Source organism: Dipodomys merriami, unplaced genomic scaffold (genome assembly GCF_024711535.1).
Source record: "Dipodomys merriami isolate MVZ:Mamm:240054 unplaced genomic scaffold, mDipMer1.0.p SCAF_1453, whole genome shotgun sequence".
In the NCBI taxonomy this organism is placed as follows: domain Eukaryota; kingdom Metazoa; phylum Chordata; class Mammalia; order Rodentia; family Heteromyidae; genus Dipodomys; species Dipodomys merriami.
In genome coordinates this window covers 66,154-83,332 of record NW_027202775.1, presented here as the reverse complement: position 1 = coordinate 83,332, position 17,179 = coordinate 66,154, and the positions used below count along the sequence as shown (strand labels likewise).

The 17,179-nt window shown below is 44.7% G+C and overlaps 1 long non-coding RNA gene across 2 annotated transcripts; it reads right to left on the bottom strand.

The window, feature by feature from the left end:
* Positions 1-6,177: 6,177 nt before the first annotated feature.
* Positions 6,178-16,841, bottom strand: LOC138826618 (uncharacterized). Of its 2 annotated transcripts, XR_011371781.1 has the most exons (6): positions 16,759-16,841; positions 16,123-16,347; positions 11,261-12,328; positions 10,719-10,834; positions 7,723-7,876; positions 6,178-6,272 (listed from the first exon to the last, which is right to left on the bottom strand). It is a non-coding gene; the product is annotated as an uncharacterized lncRNA (long non-coding RNA). The 2 variants fall into 2 exon arrangements; XR_011371780.1 differs by lacking the exons at positions 16,123-16,347; positions 16,759-16,841 and having other exon boundaries at positions 11,261-12,608.
* Positions 16,842-17,179: the final 338 nt, after the last annotated feature.

Here is a 17,179-nt window from a genome sequence, read left to right as displayed (position 1 = left end):
GGGTAAGTACATCTGGGTCTCTCTACTCCCTTCCCCCCAGCTGAGTGTATTTGAGGCCATCTATGGTCCCATCACTATGTCAATATCCCCCTTTCTCCATAGTTTTCAACTGCATGACATATGGCCAGCATCAAACAACAAAAAAAAAGCTCAAGTGGTTGAGCTGTGGCTCAACGTGTGAAGCCTGCTTGTCTGTTGAAAAACAACAACCCTCAAGGAGAGACACCAGGCCTTTAAGAATAAGACATAAAACCTGCACTGAAAAAGTAAAACAACCAGCCTGTGTGGCCAGTGGACTTCTTTCTACTTCTGAATCACCATAAGTTTGCACTCAAGACCAGGTCTTGCCTGCCACAATCCGACATGCTGAGATTGTAAAGGGGTTTAAGACCTTATGTAAGACATTCCTTGTCTTAAAGAGGGAGCTCATTACTCATGCTCAGATGGAGTGACTTCTGCTCTGCCACTTTGTCACTTGCAGGGCTTGAAGTGAGGGCCTGACCATCCTATTCATTTTTAAGTTTTTTTTTTAAATTCAAGAATAGCAGAATCTACAATTTAAGCCAAAGCAGAAATTTTGACTTTTTAAAAATGTTAAAATTTTAGGAGCTAGTGCTAGGGTTTGGAATCATGGCCTGCAATTTGTACTAATTTTTTACCCCTCAAGGTTACTGGATTTACAGCTTTAGCCACAGGTGAAATTCTGCCTTTTTTATTTTTATGGTGCTGGCCCCAGGGCTTGAACTCACTTCCTGCCCACTATTTTTGTTTGTGATAAGACTCTGCTTTGTTCTTGCTATAACATGTTGCTCCCTTCTCAGCACAATTCTTTTTATGTATCCAAAGATGGAATATGAAGGATTGATTCCCCCCCTATTTTCCCAGGTGCATACAGATACCAGCAACCCACCAAAGATAAGTGCCGACTGCCTGACTCCAGCAGGACAATCACTCTAAGCCCAGCTGTGAGCATTCCACCACTGTGGGCCTACCCACCCCGCCTTTGACCTAGTGGCTATTTCATTAGCTGCCTCCTTGCTCAGACTTCATAAAACCTAGCTCCTGTCCCAGCTCTGACACACAGTCTCCAAGCCTGTGGGAAGGCTGTTCCTCGCTGCTCTATCTCAATTAATAGTCATTGCCCGTGGAAGATTGAGTCTGGTCTATTTCCATCCTTTCTCCTTCACTTCTTAACAGTTTAGTTGTTTTTCTTCCTCAAGGTTTGCAGCTCCTACAATTTGACATTTCCCCCCATGACTTTTTCTGTTTGTCTATTTTCTGGTCCTTAAGAAGAGATAAGAGTCCTATGGGAAGCCAAAGGCACTACACAGAAGCTTGAAGCCTGAGGATTGCTGTTCGAGGCCAGCTCGGGCAGGCAAGTCCATAAGACTCATCTCCAATTAACTACTAGGAGTAGTAGACTCCTAGCCAGGAGCAAAACACTCCAGTTCAAGTGCATGACTGGCACACATTCAAACAAGTCTCATGGACTTTCATGCTGGTGCTAGTTTCAAAACCTTTAATTGGCTCTTTTTCTTGCCTGCATTTTCATTTATTCTGGGTCTTTTGTTTGTTTCATTTTTTCAGTGCAGGATTCATATCTCATTCTTAAAGTCCTAGTGTCTCTCCTTGAGGGTTCTTGTTTTTAAACAGGCAAGCGGGCTTCACACGTTGAGCCACAGCTCAACCACTTGAGCTTTTTTTGTTGTTTGGTGCTGGTCATAGGGCTTGAATTCAGGGCCCAGTTAATATCCCTGAGATATTTTGCTCAAGGCTAGGCTCCACAAATCAGCTTTTGGCTTTTTTTCATTTCTTGGTGTTTAATAGGAGATATATCTTATATGAGGCCAGACACTACACAGGGGCCTGAAATCTGAGGATTGTGGTTAGAAGGGGTGGGAGGGGGAGACACTAAGTCTCTGTATGGGGCAATGTGTGGGACAGCTCAGGATGAACAGAAGAAGGGAGCTGCTGAGAGGTGGGCAAGACATGAATCGTGGGTATAAAGTACGGGGTCTGCCTAAAGCCATGCTCTAGTTGAAGCGACTTCTTTAGTCACTGAGAAGATGCACCCCTACCTGGGTTGCCATCTCGTCTTCTCACCAATCACAAATGCACAGGCAAACTTTGCCAATGTGCCTTCCAGACATTTTGATTCCTGGAAATGGCTCTGCTGATGGAAAGAGAAGCTTAAAGTTTGGTTTCACATTTCTGTTCCTCAAATTCAGCACTCTGCAAGTTGTGACTACTGCCAAATTCTTGTGAGGTTAAAACAGAAACCAGAGATAATCCCATACATATCATAGTGAAGGCCAGATCCTTTAACCTATGCAGTGGCCAAGTGAGGAGTTTCCAAGTGAGGAGAATTAGTGCAGAAGTGGATTCTTGTACCAAGGGTAGTCCTAGTAACCTAGTATTTTCTCTTTTACCAACAGGTATACTTACAGGCCTATGGTGGCACCAGAAATATTATTTTCTCTCAGGAATGTGTGTGTGTGTGTGTGTGTGTGTGTGTGTGTGTGTGTGTCACACATTGAATTTTAAAGTGTTGTACAGAGGGATTATCATTTCATAAGGCAGGAAATGAGAACATTTCTTTTAAGAAAATGTGAGAAATTATTTCGATCACAGGCCTAAAAAAGAACTTTAGTTCTATAGGTCTGAAGTTCAGGGAAGCTGGATGAACTATTTGGGGTACCATGAACTTACAAGACTGAGAGACAAAGTGGGTAAAGGGACAAAGTGGGTGAATTCTCTGTAAACCAGAGAATTTCAATACTTGTGACAAATTTCAGAGGATAGCGAGAGACAACCTAATTCTTCTGTTTATAAAAGGACAGTACAAAAGACAAGGAATCAAGGAATAAGCATTGTCAAAAGACAGGGCATAAGCCATCCTCCCTAAAAGCCTTTTGCTGAAAAGTAAAAGGATATTATCTGATCACAAAACTCACATCATGGGGAAAGACAGCATAGAAGGATGGAAAGGTGACTTTGATCATGATGCATTACATTCATAATCTACCTTGTGGAATTGAAACTCCTTTACACAACTACATAAAAATAAATAAACCCATAAACACACATTCTCGTGAGCCTGATACTGGTTGCTCACACCTATAATCTAGGTACTCAGGAGACTGAGATCTGAAGATTGAGGTTCAAAGCCTGCCTACGTCGACAAATCAAAGGGATGGATTAATTCTTATCAATCAGTAGAAAGCTAGAAATAGAGGTGTGGCTGCAGTGATAGAGCACCAGTATTGAGTGGGTATAGGGTAAGAAAGAGCACCAAGCTCTGAGTTCAAGCCCTAGTACTAACAATAACAACAACAACAAAACACACAAGGTGCTCTGACTTCAAGCCCCAATACTAACAACAAGGAAAAAACCCAAAAGCCCACTTATCTTCAAGAGTGGATTTTGCATCTCCCCACCAAAAGGTGTGCTTGGCCTTTGTCCCTTTGTGAAGAGTTGTTGTACGTCAGCCTAAGTGCCCATCAACAGATGAATGGATAAAAAAAGGTGCATGCTAATACAATGGAGTATTACTTCAGCCATAAATATGTATGAAATTATATGACATATGCAGGAAAATGAATTAAACTGGCTATCATCATGTTAAAGTAAGGCAGACAGAAAATATCACATATTTTTCTCCTATGTAGAATCTAGATTGATAAGTTCAATGAAAAGATAGGAACCTAATTGAGAGACCATTTTGTGGAGGAAGAATCAGATAAGTATGAAGTGGAGACAAGGGAAGGTGATGAGGGGACAATAGGATCAAAATGTTCTGTGTGTGTGTGTGTGTGTGTGTGTGTGTGTGTGTGTGTGTGTGTGTGTGTGTGTGTAGAAGTGTCATAATAAACCACATAATTTTGTACAACAACAGAAAAATATTGCATGAAGGAATATATGAGTATAGACATTCTATCTCCAGAAAAGAGATAATAAATGTAGCCAGGATACTGGTAGGAATGTATTTGTTCATGACAATGGAAATCAGCAGGGAAATGCCTCATGAAATGAAATTTTCCATACAATACAGCCATACGATGGCTACATACTAATAAGAACTTACCACAGAGCTATTTTTGTACTCACAACTATATTAGCATTGTACACAACAATCAAATCATGAATATAGCCTCAATGACCATCATCACAAGGATAAATAAACATAAAGATATTAAATACAGGGGCTGGGATAGTGGCTCAGTGGTAGAGCGCTTGCCTTGCATGCATGAGGCCCTAGATTCGATTCCTCAGTACCCGATAAGCAAAAAGAAAAAAGCCGGAAGTAGAGCTGTGGCTCAAGTGGTAGAGTGCTAGCTTTGAGCTGAAAAGCTGAGGGACAGCGCCCAGGCCCAGAGTCAGGCCCCACGACCAGATCCCCCCTTAAAGAAATATACTAAATACATTAGTATAACATACTTATAGACATTATATCAAATATTATATAGGCAACAGAGTATTACTTAGCCATAAACAGAGTAGAATTCTCTTCCTTTGCTAGAAAATAGATCGAATGAAAGGTTATCTTGTTAAATGAAATAATCTAGTCTCACAAAAGCAAATACTCTCTCACTATATAAATTAGAAAAAAAGAAAACAAAGGACAGTTTAAAAAGATCATGAAAGTAAAAAGAAGCATGGGAGCGTGGAACAGGGAGAGGGAAAGTGATAGGGTGAAGAGGAAGGGGTATAAATCAGAATAATGGATTAGATCAGCACTACTTACTAGACCCTATGGTGAAAATGAACAATACAACTTTTGAGTGGCAATGACAGAGCGAGGGAAGGGATAACAATCTTTAAAAACAAATACACTCTTTTTTTTGTCAGTTGTGGGGCTTGAACTCAGGGCTTGGCCACTGTCCCTGATCCTCTATGGCTCAAGGCTACTGTTCTACTACTTGAGCCATGATTCCTTTAAATTTTTGAGTGGATATTGGAGATAAGAGTCTTATAAGGACTTTTGTGCCTGGGCTGGCTTGGAATTATGATCCTAAGGCTGAGTAACTAGGATGCACCAGCACCCAGAGAGAAATGCACTCTTTTATATAACCCCTCTGTACATCATGTTCATGGTGACTCACCAGGTGCAGGTGACTCACACCTATAATCCTACCTACTCAGGAGGCTGAGATCTGAGGATCAAGGTTTAAAGCCAGCCCTGGCAGGAAAGTCCATGAGATACTTATCTCTAATTAACCACCAGAAATCCAGAGCGGTGCTATGGCTCAAGTTGTAGACCCATTTACCTTGAGCTGAAGAGCTCAGGGACAGTGCTCAGACCCAGACATCAAGCCCCATGACCAAAAATAAATACTAATCAAATAAATAATCAAATAAATAAAGCACAAAAAGGAGAATAATAGAGTGACAAAGAGGAGAGACAGAGAAAATGACAGGGTTAGAGACTGACTCAAGACCAGATGGAGAGGGAGAGGAAATGGAAGCAGGAGGTGAGGGGAAGAAGGGAAGGGGAAGTGCAGTAGGAGATGGTATGTGGTGGAAGAAGAGGATGGAAGAGAGATGGTAAAGCAAGAAACAATGGGAAAAGGGAAGAGATGAAAGAGAAGGAGAAGGAACAGAAAGACGAGAAAAAAAGCACTGATAGCCAGCCCAGTACCAGCACATACTCAGAAAAACACACAAAAAGGAAAAAGGAAAAGAAAGAACACTGAGACATTATGAAAATCAACAATATTTCCATCCCCACCCAGCCTCTTCACTGAACACTGCTCCTTAAGGACTTCGGGATTCCTTAGCTTCCTCCGCAAATCTCTCCTTCTGTATCACTGCCATCTCTGTCTATCAGCAAGCTGCCCATCCTTTGCCCAATGTGGCCTACATTGCTTCCCTCACCAGAAACCCATCTCATTCTTTGATCTGAGCTCTTCTCCTCAAATACCCCTGAGCTGGGCCATTGATTTGACGAGAGCTGTAGCCCATCTCCTCGTGAATTCCTCCTCAGTTGGCTTTGCTAGCTCAGCCTCCTGACCCCAGTGCACACATAGCAAAGACCAGGTGTGCCCAACTCCTCCCCATCACACCCTTGTCTCCCAAGGGTAGCATCAGCCCTCAGCAGTACCTCTGTGTGGAAAGTCTGATGCCTGTGGATGAATCAGCAAAATAATCCTGGGGCAAAGGGTCATATTCAGTCTTACCAAATTTCTCTATGTCCTAGGAAGGGTCCATCCACAGGTACCATTGTAACTCCATGGTTTCTCAGGTGTCTTGCTTCCTTCCAAGGCTTCTCTCCTCTAGTTGAATGGAAGAAAAAATGTTTTATTTTGTATACTTTGTAATGTCAGACATCACCTTTGCAAGTTTAGAGTGTTCTAATATTTGAAACTCAGTTTTCTCCCCACTGTGGTTCCATGAGGACAAAAATCATGCCCTACTAGTCTTCCATGAGACCTATAGGCTTCCCCTGGGAACTGCCAGGGGAAAGGAAGCACCATGCCCAAAGCCTGGTGCTCTGGGAAGGGGGTGTCAGCTGAGGGCCTCTCTGGGGACTCACAGGATCTCTACTAAGATCAGACACCTCTCAGGGCTGACCCCCTAGCACTGTGAAAATGTAATTCTCTACCTGTCCATTCTCCACTTGCAGCCCAAACCAACACCCTTTCCTTCCCCAAACATTTGTAAGTTGTCCCTCACACAAGTACACAAATTCCTTTGTAAAAACAAAGAAACCAACTGAAGGCTGAAGGCTCATGTGTGTAACCCTAATTATTTCACATGCTGACACTGAGAAGATTTCAGATAAAGCCAGCTTGGGCAGACTCCATGTCCAACGCAGTAGAAATATCAGACCTAGAGGTGTGACTCCACTGGGAGAATACTAGAGAGAAACATGCCCATGGCCAAGAGAGAGAAACTGAGGGAGGGAGAGAGAGGGATGGAGAAAGAGAACTCAAATGAACAGAGAGAATAACAGAGAAAAATACATACATACACACATACATAAAGACAGAGAAACAGATTCAGGAGAAAGGAGCTCGTTAGAAGGAATGGAAAATGGAGAAAAAATGATTAGAAGGAGGAGAGTAGGGGAAGTCAAGGAATGTGGGCATAAGAGAGATGACAGACAGTAGAAGGAGGCTGCAAGGAAAGGACACAGAGGGAAAGGAGACAGAAAGAGAAAAGAACAAACTTCAAGCCTTACTTCCAGCACACTCCCAAATGCATACACATGATAAACTAAAAGAAAGACAATAAAAAGTATGGAAAAATAATGGACATAACAGTACTTCCCTCCCCACCCACCCTTCACTGAAAACTGATTGGTGAGGAGTTCTGGATTCCTTACATTCCTGCTCTCAGCTCTCCTGCAGCATCAGTATCAACCCTGTCTTGCACCAGGTACCCATTATTTGGCCTATTTTGGCCCTTATTTTTTCTCTCACCAGAAACCCATCTCATTCTTTTCGAAGAGTTCTGTTCCACAAATACCCCTGAGCATTTCCACTGATCCACCAGGAACCCCAACCCTCCTTCTTGATGTTAATCTCATCAGTCTGCTCTGCAGTCTCAGCCTCCTGACCCAGTGTACACATATAAAACACCAAGTGTGTCCAACCCCTCCCCATCACACACTTGTCACCCAAAGGCAGCATCACTCCTCAGCACTGCCTCTGTGTGCAAATCTAATGCCCTGGCTGACCTAATACAAATATCCTAGTAGTGAAGGCTCATATTCAATCTTACTGAATTTCTGTTCTTGTGGGAAGCCAGCCATCCTACGCAGGGTCCATCCACAGGTGTGATCTATCCACAACCCCAGTCCATCCAGCCCCATCCATCCACATGCACAGTAGATCACCATGCTTCCTCAGTTGAACTGTTCCTTGACCACCTCTACCTGAAAGGAAGGGAATGTATTTTAATTCAAACACTCGGTCATTCCAAAATTGAACTCTTGATTTCAGAATGTTCAAATATTAAAACTTGGCTAAGTTAGATCTTTGGTTCTGTAAGGGGAAGAACTGGGCTCTGAATTCCTCTATGTGGCTTAGTCTTTAACTGGGAACTGCCAGGGGAAAGGAAGAACCATGCCCAAAGCCTGCTGTTTTGGGAAATGGGGAGTCATCTGTGGGCCTCTCTGGGGACTCATAGAATCTCTACTAAGACTCTAACACCTTTCAATGCACTTGTACAGTGCACAAGTTAACCTTCCTTGTCCATTTACACCAACCCACCATCCTCTTCCTCCCAAAACGATTTGTAAGGTAACCCTCACACAGTGGTTCCTCAGAAAAGTACACAAATCCCTTTCATATGAGAGAACGAAACCTTTGCCGTACCAGACTAACAAAGCCCAATGCATTCTCTGATGCTGTAGGCTCTTGCCTGTGATCTTACCTATCCCACAAATTGCCACCTAGAAGACTGCATTTACAGCAAGTCTGGGAAAATTAAGTAGAGAAATGCAAACCTGGAAGTGTGACTCAAGCAGTGAATCAGACATGACCATGAAAACTGAAAGAGAAAGAAAAAAAGGGAGAAAGACAGAGAGGGAGAAGGGGAGAGATAAGGAACACCAGAGAGCAGGAAGAGAAGGTGAGGGAATGAGAAGAGGGCATGAGAAGAGGGAATGAGAATGAGGGCATGAGAAGAATAAGAAGAGGGACAGGGGAAATAGAGTAGGAGTAGTTATGGGGGGCATAAAAACAAGGTTAAGAGAGAGGGCAGAAGGGGGAAGGTGAGAAAAGTGGAGAGAGTACAGAGAAGGAAAGGAAACAGAGCATAAGAAAAAAGCATGGATGTACCAGCACACACTCACAAACACATATACACAACAAACAAAACTGAAAAAATAAAAGAAAATGGATTGAGAAATCATGGAAATCAATGGTAATTCTCTCCCACCCCACTTCTTCACTGAAGAATGGTCCATGTGGAATTCAGGATTCCTCAGCTCCTGTCATTTCTCCTTTACATTTAGTGTCCACCCTGTCATTTCTCATGTACCCATCTTTTCCCTCTTGTGGCACTCATTGAATTTTTCACCAGAATCCCATTTTGTTCTTTCATGGGAGATCTGCTCTCCCCAAAGAGCCCTGAGCAGTACCACTGATCCACCAGGAGCCCCAGCCCTCCTCTTGCTGCTAAACTCATTAGTCTCCTCTGCAGGTTCAGCCTCCTGACCTATTGTACACATAGAAAAGGCCAGATTTTCCCAACTCCTCCCCATCAAACACTTGTTACCCAAAGGCAACATCAGTCCTCAGCACTGCCTCTGTGTGCAATTCTAAATGCCCTAGGTGAACCAATACAAATATTGTAGTGTGAAGGCTCATATTCAATCTTAACAATTTTTTTTCTTGTGGGAAGGCAGTCATCCCATGCAGGGTCCATCCATGGGTGTGGTCCATCCACAACCAAAGTCCATCCAGGCTATGTCCTTCCATAGGCCCCAGTTTATCTCTATAATTCCTCAGGTCTCCTGTTCCTTGATCACCTCTAGCTGAAAAGAGGGGAGTATGTTTTAATCACTTTGTGATTCCAAAAAAGTCATCCTTCCCTGTCCATTTACACCAACCCATCACTGCCTTCCTTCCACAACCATTTGTAAGGTGAACCATACACAGTTGTCCCTCACATAAATACACAAATACCCTTTCAAAATAGAGAAACCAACCTTTGCCACACCAGATTAACAAAGTCAATTGCATTCCCTGATGCTGTAGGCTCTTGTCTGTAATCCTACCTATCTCCCAAGTTGACAACTTGAAGACTGCATTTACAGCAAGGCTGGGAAGATACCATCTTCAAGTAACTAGAGAAATGCAAGCCTGGAAGCGTGACTCAAACAGAAGAGAACCAGACATATCCATGAAAACTGAGAGAAGAAAGAGAAAGACAGAGAAGGAGAAAGGGAAAGAGGGAGAGATGTGTAGAGAGAGAAGGAGTGAGGGAGGGGGAGGGAAAGAGAGTGAGACAGATTTAAGAGCAGGAAGAGAGGGAGAGGAAATGGTAGAGGGTAGGAGAACAAGTAGAGGGACAGGAGAAGTAGAATAGGAGTAGGTATGGGAGGAATGAAAACAAGGGAAGGGAGATGGCGGGGCAAGGCAGGGGGAAGGTGAGAAAAGTGGAGAGAGGACAGAGAAGGGAAAGGAAACAGCATAAGAATAAAAGCACTGAGATGTAGCAGCACACACTCACAAACACATACACACAACAAACATACAAAAGGAAAAAATTAAAGCCATCTTACAAATCAACAGTAATTCCTTCCCACCCACCTTCTTCACTGAAGAACGGCCCATGTGGAATTCAGGATTCCTCAGCTCCCTTCTTAACCTGCCTCCTGTCACTTCTCCTTTACATTTAGTGTCCACCCAGTCATTTACCCTGTACGCATCTTTTCCCTCATGGAGCCCTTATTTGGTCTCTCACCAGAATCCCATTTTGCTATTTCAGGGGAGATATGCACTCGAATAGCCCTGAGCTGGACCACTGATCCAACAGGAGCTCCCGTCCACCTCCTGCTGAAAATCTCATCAGTTTTCTCTACAGGCTCAGCCTCCTCACATCAGTGCACACATAGCAAAAGCCAGGTGTGCCCAAATCCTCTCTATCACACACTTGTCACCCAAGGGCAGACAGCAGGAGCTTGCACCAAACCTTCTCTGTGGAAATCTCATGGCCCTGGCTAAACCAATACAAATAACCCAGTGCTGGAAGGACATATCCAATCTTACCGAATTTTCCCTCACGTCCAGATGCAGTCATCTCAGGCAGGGTCCATCCACAGGCACCACTATATCTTCATACTTCCTTAGGTCTCTTGCTCATTCACAGGTTTCTCCACCTCTTGCTGACAAGGAGGAAAAGTATTTAATTCATACATTTTTGTCATTCAGAATGGGCTCTGGATGTTCAGAATGTTCTCAGACTTGAAACTCTGTTCTCCTAGCAAGATGATTCGCTAAGGAAAAAAATTGGGCTCTGGTATTCTTCCATGAGGCCTAAAGACCTCAAATAAGAACTGATCAAAGCCTGGTGTTCTGGAGAAGGGGGTGTCAGTGGGAGGACTCTGCGGATGCATAGGTTCTCTACAAAACCTCTGACTTCTCTCTGTGCTGACATACTTGCACCATGCACGTTTTTTTCTCCCTGTCCATTCTGCCCCAAAATCCATCAACCCTTTCCTTCCCCTACCATTTTCAAGCTGTCTCTTACACCTTGATGGACAGCCCTCAGATAAGTACCTAAATCCCTTTTCTCAATCAGAGAAACAAACCTGTGCAACACCAGGTTAACGAGGTCAGAAGCATTGCTGCTGATGGTGGATCATGCCTGTAATCATAGTTCTCCCAGAAGCTGATGCTCAGAAGATCACAGTTAAAGCCATCCTGGGCATACTCCATTTTCAATTAAGAAGAAAAATGTTGGCTTGGACTCAAGTGACTCAAGTGGTAGAGCACCAGCTATGAACATGCAAACTCAAAGAGAAAGATATAGAGGGGTAGGAGAGAAAAAGATTTGAGGCAGAGGAAGAGAGAGGAAACAGAACAAGAGAAGAGGGAAAGGGGAAGAAGAGGAGAAGATGAATGACCTGGAGGGAAGTTAGCTGGAAAAGGGGAGAGAGACAGGCAATGGAAAGAAAAAAGAGACAGCAAAGGAGACAGAGAAAGAGAAAATCACTGAGTTCAAGTGCCAGTACCAGCACACACTCACAAACACATGCATACAACAAACAAAAAGAAAGTAAATAAAACAAAAGGACTGAGACAAGATGGAAATCAACATTACTTCCCTGCCCACCCTCCTCTTCACTGAAGATGGTTCCATCCAGAGTACAAGAGTCCTTAGCTTCCTCCTCTCAGCTCTCCTTCAGCATCAATGTCAACACTGTCTATCACCAAGATGCCTGCTATATGACCACTCTGGCCTCACTGCTTCTCTCACCAGAAACCCATCTCATTCTTTGAGAAGAGTTCTGTTCCCTAAATACCCCTGAGCGGCACCACTGGTCTACAAGGAGCCACAGCCTTCCTTCTGCAAATCTCATCATTATGCAGTGCAGGCTCAGCCCTCTGAGTCCAGTCCCCTCATAGCAAAGGCCTGCTGTGCCCAAGTCCTCCCCATCCCACATTGTCACCCAAGGGCAGCATGGGCCCTCAGCACTGACTCTCTGTGCAAATATAGTGCCCTGGCTGAACCAAAACAAACATCACAGTGATGAAGGCTCACATCCACTCTCACCGGATTTCTGTTCATGTGGGAAGGCAGTCAGCTCAGACAGGGTCCATCAACAGGCACCATTATATAGGCATGCTTTCTCAGGTCTCCTGTTCCTTCACCACCTCTAGGTGAAAGGAAGGGAATTTATTTTAATTCATTCACTTTGTGATTCCTAAAATGGAGATGTGACATTTAGAATAGTTGAATATTTGTGCTGGGAAGGTGGCTCAGTGGTAGAACGCTTGCCTTGCATGCATGAGGCCCTGGGTTCGATTCCTCAGCAAAAAGAAAAAAGCCGGAAGTGGTGCTGTGGCTCAAGTGGTGGAGCACTAGCCTTGAGCTGAAGAGCTGAGAGAAAGTGCCTAGGCCTGAGTTCAGGCCCCACGACCGGACCCCCCCCACAAAAAAAGAATAGTTGAATATTTGAACATCAGCTCCCCCAGCATGCCAGTTTCCTCAGCAGAAAAATTAGGGTCTACTCTTCCATGAGGCCTAGACACTTCCCCTTGGAACTGCCAGGGGAAAGGAAGCATCATGCCCACAACCTTGTGCTCTGGGGAAGCGGGTGTCAGCTGGGGGCCTCTCAGGAGACTCCCAGAATCTCTACCAAAATAGAACATTCAGCGCTGACCCTTTGTGCAGTGCACATGTCCCTTCCTCCCTGTCCATTTGCACACTATGCCACCACCCCCTTCCTTCCACAACCATTTGTAAGGTGTCCCTCACACAGCTGTCCCTTACATAAGTACACAAATCCCTTTCATAATAACTGAGAAAACAACCTCTGCTACACCAAACTAACAAAGTCTAATGTGTTTGCCTGATGCTGGAGGCTTTTGCCTGTAATCCTAGCTATCCCACAAGTTCACCTGTAAGATTACAGATACAGCAATTCTAGGAAATTCCATCTTCAATTAACTAGAGAAATGAAAGCCGGGAGGTATGACTCAAGTGGTAGAGAACCAGCTATGACCATACAAACTGAAAGAGAGAAAGAGAGAGACAGAGAGAGGAGAGACAGAGAAACAAACATTGTCAGAGACTGATTCAAGAGCAGGAAGAGAGGGAGACCGAATGGAACAGGAAGATTTCAGGAGGAGGAAATAGGAAGAGAAGAGGAGAGGGAAGAATGAAAGGGGAAGAATACGAGGAATGTAAGAGGGAGAAAGAAAAGTAGGGAAGGTAGATGGAATGGGGTGGAGAGCTGAGAAGGGGAAGATAAGGAGAGAGAGTAAAGGAGACAGAGAGAAAAGCACTGAGTTCAAGTCCCAGAGCCAGTACAGGTGCACAGACACAAACACACAACAAACAAACATGGAGAGAAAAGAAAAAGCATTGAGAAATCAAGGAAATTCACAGTACTTCCCTCCCCACCCACCCTCTTCACTAAACACTGGTCCATGTGGAGTTCAGGATTCCTCAGTTCCTTTCCTGGCCATCCTCCTCTGAGTTGTAATACAGCATCAGTGTCAGTCCTGTCTTTCAATAAGGTGCCCATCCTTTACCCTCTTTTGGCCCTCCTTGGGCTGTCCTTTGGCCCCTCCTTTTGGCCCACCAGAATCCCATCTCATTCTTTGAGGGGAGATTTGCTTCCCAAATGGCCCTGAGCTGAATCTGATTTACCAGGAGCTCCAGCTCACTTCCTTCCACAAATGTCATGTGTGCTCTGCAGGTTCAGCCTATTGACTCAGAGCACAAATAGCAAAGGCCACGTGTGCCCAACTGCTCCCCATCACTCCCTTGTTAAACCCCCCCCCCCCCGGTAGCTGAGCCAACACATATAACGCAGTGGTCGAGGGCCACATCCAATCTTACCGAGTTTCTGCTCATGCTCAGAAACAGTCAGCCCAGCCAAGGTCCACCCACTAGCAAAGCCCACCCAGGCATCCATCCACAGGCACCACTGTATCTCCATACTTTCTCAGGAATCCTGCTCCTTCACAGGTTTCTTCACCTCTACCTTGAAGGAAGGGGTATCATTCTACTTCATATATTTTGCCAGTCTAACAGGAACTCTGGTTGTTCAGACTGTTCTCTTATTTGAAACACAGCTAACCCAACATTCTGGTTCCCCTTAAAGAAAATGGGGGCTCCTGGGGAGGGGGAGAAGTTGCAAATCAAACAACCTGTCTAGGTAATAGGGTCTCTTTGACTGTGAGCAAATAAACAAGTCTGAAATAAGGGATTCTTGGATGATGGTATTATGTTGGGATAATGATGAGGTTTAGATAGAAATCACACCCACAGAAAACTGCATTGAATAGGAGGAAAGTTGGGGCAGAAACCACTGACAGTGTATGGGGTGAATGGAGACAGGTCCCTCTCCATTCCCAGTGAAGATTTGCTCTTATGTTCCAACCCAGCCAGTGTACCTAGTGTGCTCAGGAGTTGTACCCTTTCACCTGAAGACTGCTGAAAGAGAAGCAGAGTCCAGGATGCCTCTTGCCCCTCAGATCCATGGGCTCCTATAGCATCAAGGGTCTCACTTTAAACCTAAATAAATGAACTAGAAAGTAAATAGGCAGACAAGCAACATACATAAAAGGTGAGATGATGACCTGCTGCAGCATTTGGGACAAAAGCATCTTTAGTGTTCAAGGGACAAATGTGAAAGGTTGTTCAATGAAGTGACAATACTCAAGTAAGGGATCGATGTGGAATTAGCCAGCTCAGAAAGTACAGGCAGCTTGAGATCACCTTTCAGCTTATCTTTTAGCATTGGAAAGCCAGTGCAGTGTCCTTTCTTGGGAAGGAATCCCAGCTGGAGAATCCCCTAGCACTTGTCACACAACCTGGCCATGCTGGCCAGAGACTTCTGCAGTGTGAACTTTCTGCATGACTCCTTCTCCTCCTGCAGCTCTTCAAATCCACACCTCTCAGATTTTCCACAACCCAGTTAGAGTCACCCTGAAAGTCTGAGTTTGGTGGTTTTCAATTGTGCTGTTTCAGAGTTCTGCACCACTTTCTCTGGGACAGCTTTACTTTCAATCTGTGGACATTACTTTGGGGCCTTCACACAGCAGCAGATTCTGCGAAATATGGTGACTATCCTGTTAGCCACCCTCCTCCAGCCCTGTCTAATATTCCACCTGGGGGCTGTGGCCTCCCCCTAAGGCTGCCCAGAGGGAAGGGCATTTTCCACTGAGTGTGAATGCTCCATTCTGTCAAGCAGCTAAAAGAATCCTGGCCCAACATTAAGCTGGAACTGTAGCTCTGCAGGGAGTAGAGAGGAAAGACAAGCAGACTGGCACTTCGGGTTTTATTGAGAGGTAACTGATCATCATCATTGTGTAACTGAAATTCTGAGGACAAGCTGAAGGCGTTATGTCCTGCAAAAAAGCTGGCTCTCCTTTGTGGAGGGAGAGTTGTGGTGGGATTGTCCTCAGGAGTTGTGCCAGATGGACTATCCAAAAGCATCAGTTTTGATTCCACAATTCTGGCATTCTCTTTTAAGTTTTCTTGGATGAGCAGGTAGGTGCCCATGGCTTCATTGAATTCTCTGTCCTGGATTGCCTTTTCAATGCCAGCTACATTGTACCCCATGTCACACATGACTCTGACAATGCGATCCAGCTTGCCAGGCAGTGGCTCATCAGGAAGCAGGCCAAATCCCACACCTAGAGCCAGCCATGGGTGTTCCATTATCTCCTCAATAGCAGGCCTCAGATTGAAGTCCACAGTCAGCAGTTTAGAAAGGAGATCTTGTCTCTTTGCAGATAGGTGAAGGGGAACAGTGTACTGGCCTCTAGGACTTGTAACCCTATGTCAGCCATATTACTCCCCTCAAATGGGAACTTTCTCATTGTCATCACATACAATAGCACGCCTAAGTCCCAAATGTCCACCTGGTACCCATCGAACATTTTGTGTAGGAACATTTGTGTAGGTCACCCTGTCACTCAGCCCAAATTCACTGACCTTGACATTGAGATTGGCATCCAATAGGATGTTGTTGGCCTTCAGGTCTAGGTGTGCAATTCCATTCTCATGAAGGTAGTCAACAGCACTCGTGATCTGTTTGAATAGCCTCCTGGCTTCAAACTCTAAAAGGTAGCTGGAGGAGGATTTTTTGATCCACCTCAAGAGATGACCCCGAGTGGCCAGCTCAGTGACAAGGTACACACAGTCTTCATTCTCCATCACCTGGAATAATCAGATGATGTGTGGGTGACGTACAGTTTTCACAAAGGCCACCTCATTTTCTATCTCATGGCTTTCCAGCTCTTTCTTTCAGAGAACTTTGACCACCACTGTGGTGTCTGTGAGGCGGTGATGGGCCAGATTGACATAGCCATAGCAGCCATAGTCGATGATCTCTGTCAAGTTGTACAGTGATCAACTCCTTCTTGGGGGAAGAGCTAAAGGAGACTTTGTTGTACATTACCATCTTTCAGCTGAGATGACAAGTGATCAAGCTTAACTATTACCTAAGATGATCTCAATGAAGTTGCCAACTAATAAATCTTACGAAAAGGTAAACTAACAAGTAAATACAACCCCCAGACTAGTAAATGAAATCCCCAAACCCAAACAAGACAAACACAACCCCCATACCCAAAGAAAGCAACCAAGTAGCTCTGACTTAGTCCAGCGGGTCACCAAGGAAAAGCTCCCAGTGCTGTAACTGACAGAGTTGGAGGGCAATTGCCTCTTATGTATCCTGCTGGGCATACCTCACAATGGCCTGTGACATCAGGAGGAACTGGACCAATCAGAAGTCAGGCCATTGACATCAGTGAGAAAATGGGCCAATCAGAGCCCAGGGCAAACCCACCGGCAGTTATGCACTTGGGCCAGGAGGATCATTGTCAAGGAATTCTGGGCCCATCCACAGATGCTTCTACTGCTACCATGGCAACCATGTGAGGACCACGAGGACATTGGCCAATGGCCCTTGTCCTACTTGGAGACTAGGCATTCTAGGATGGCCACGGTGGGGACATCTCTCAGTGGAGCCTATCCTTGGGCAGAAGTG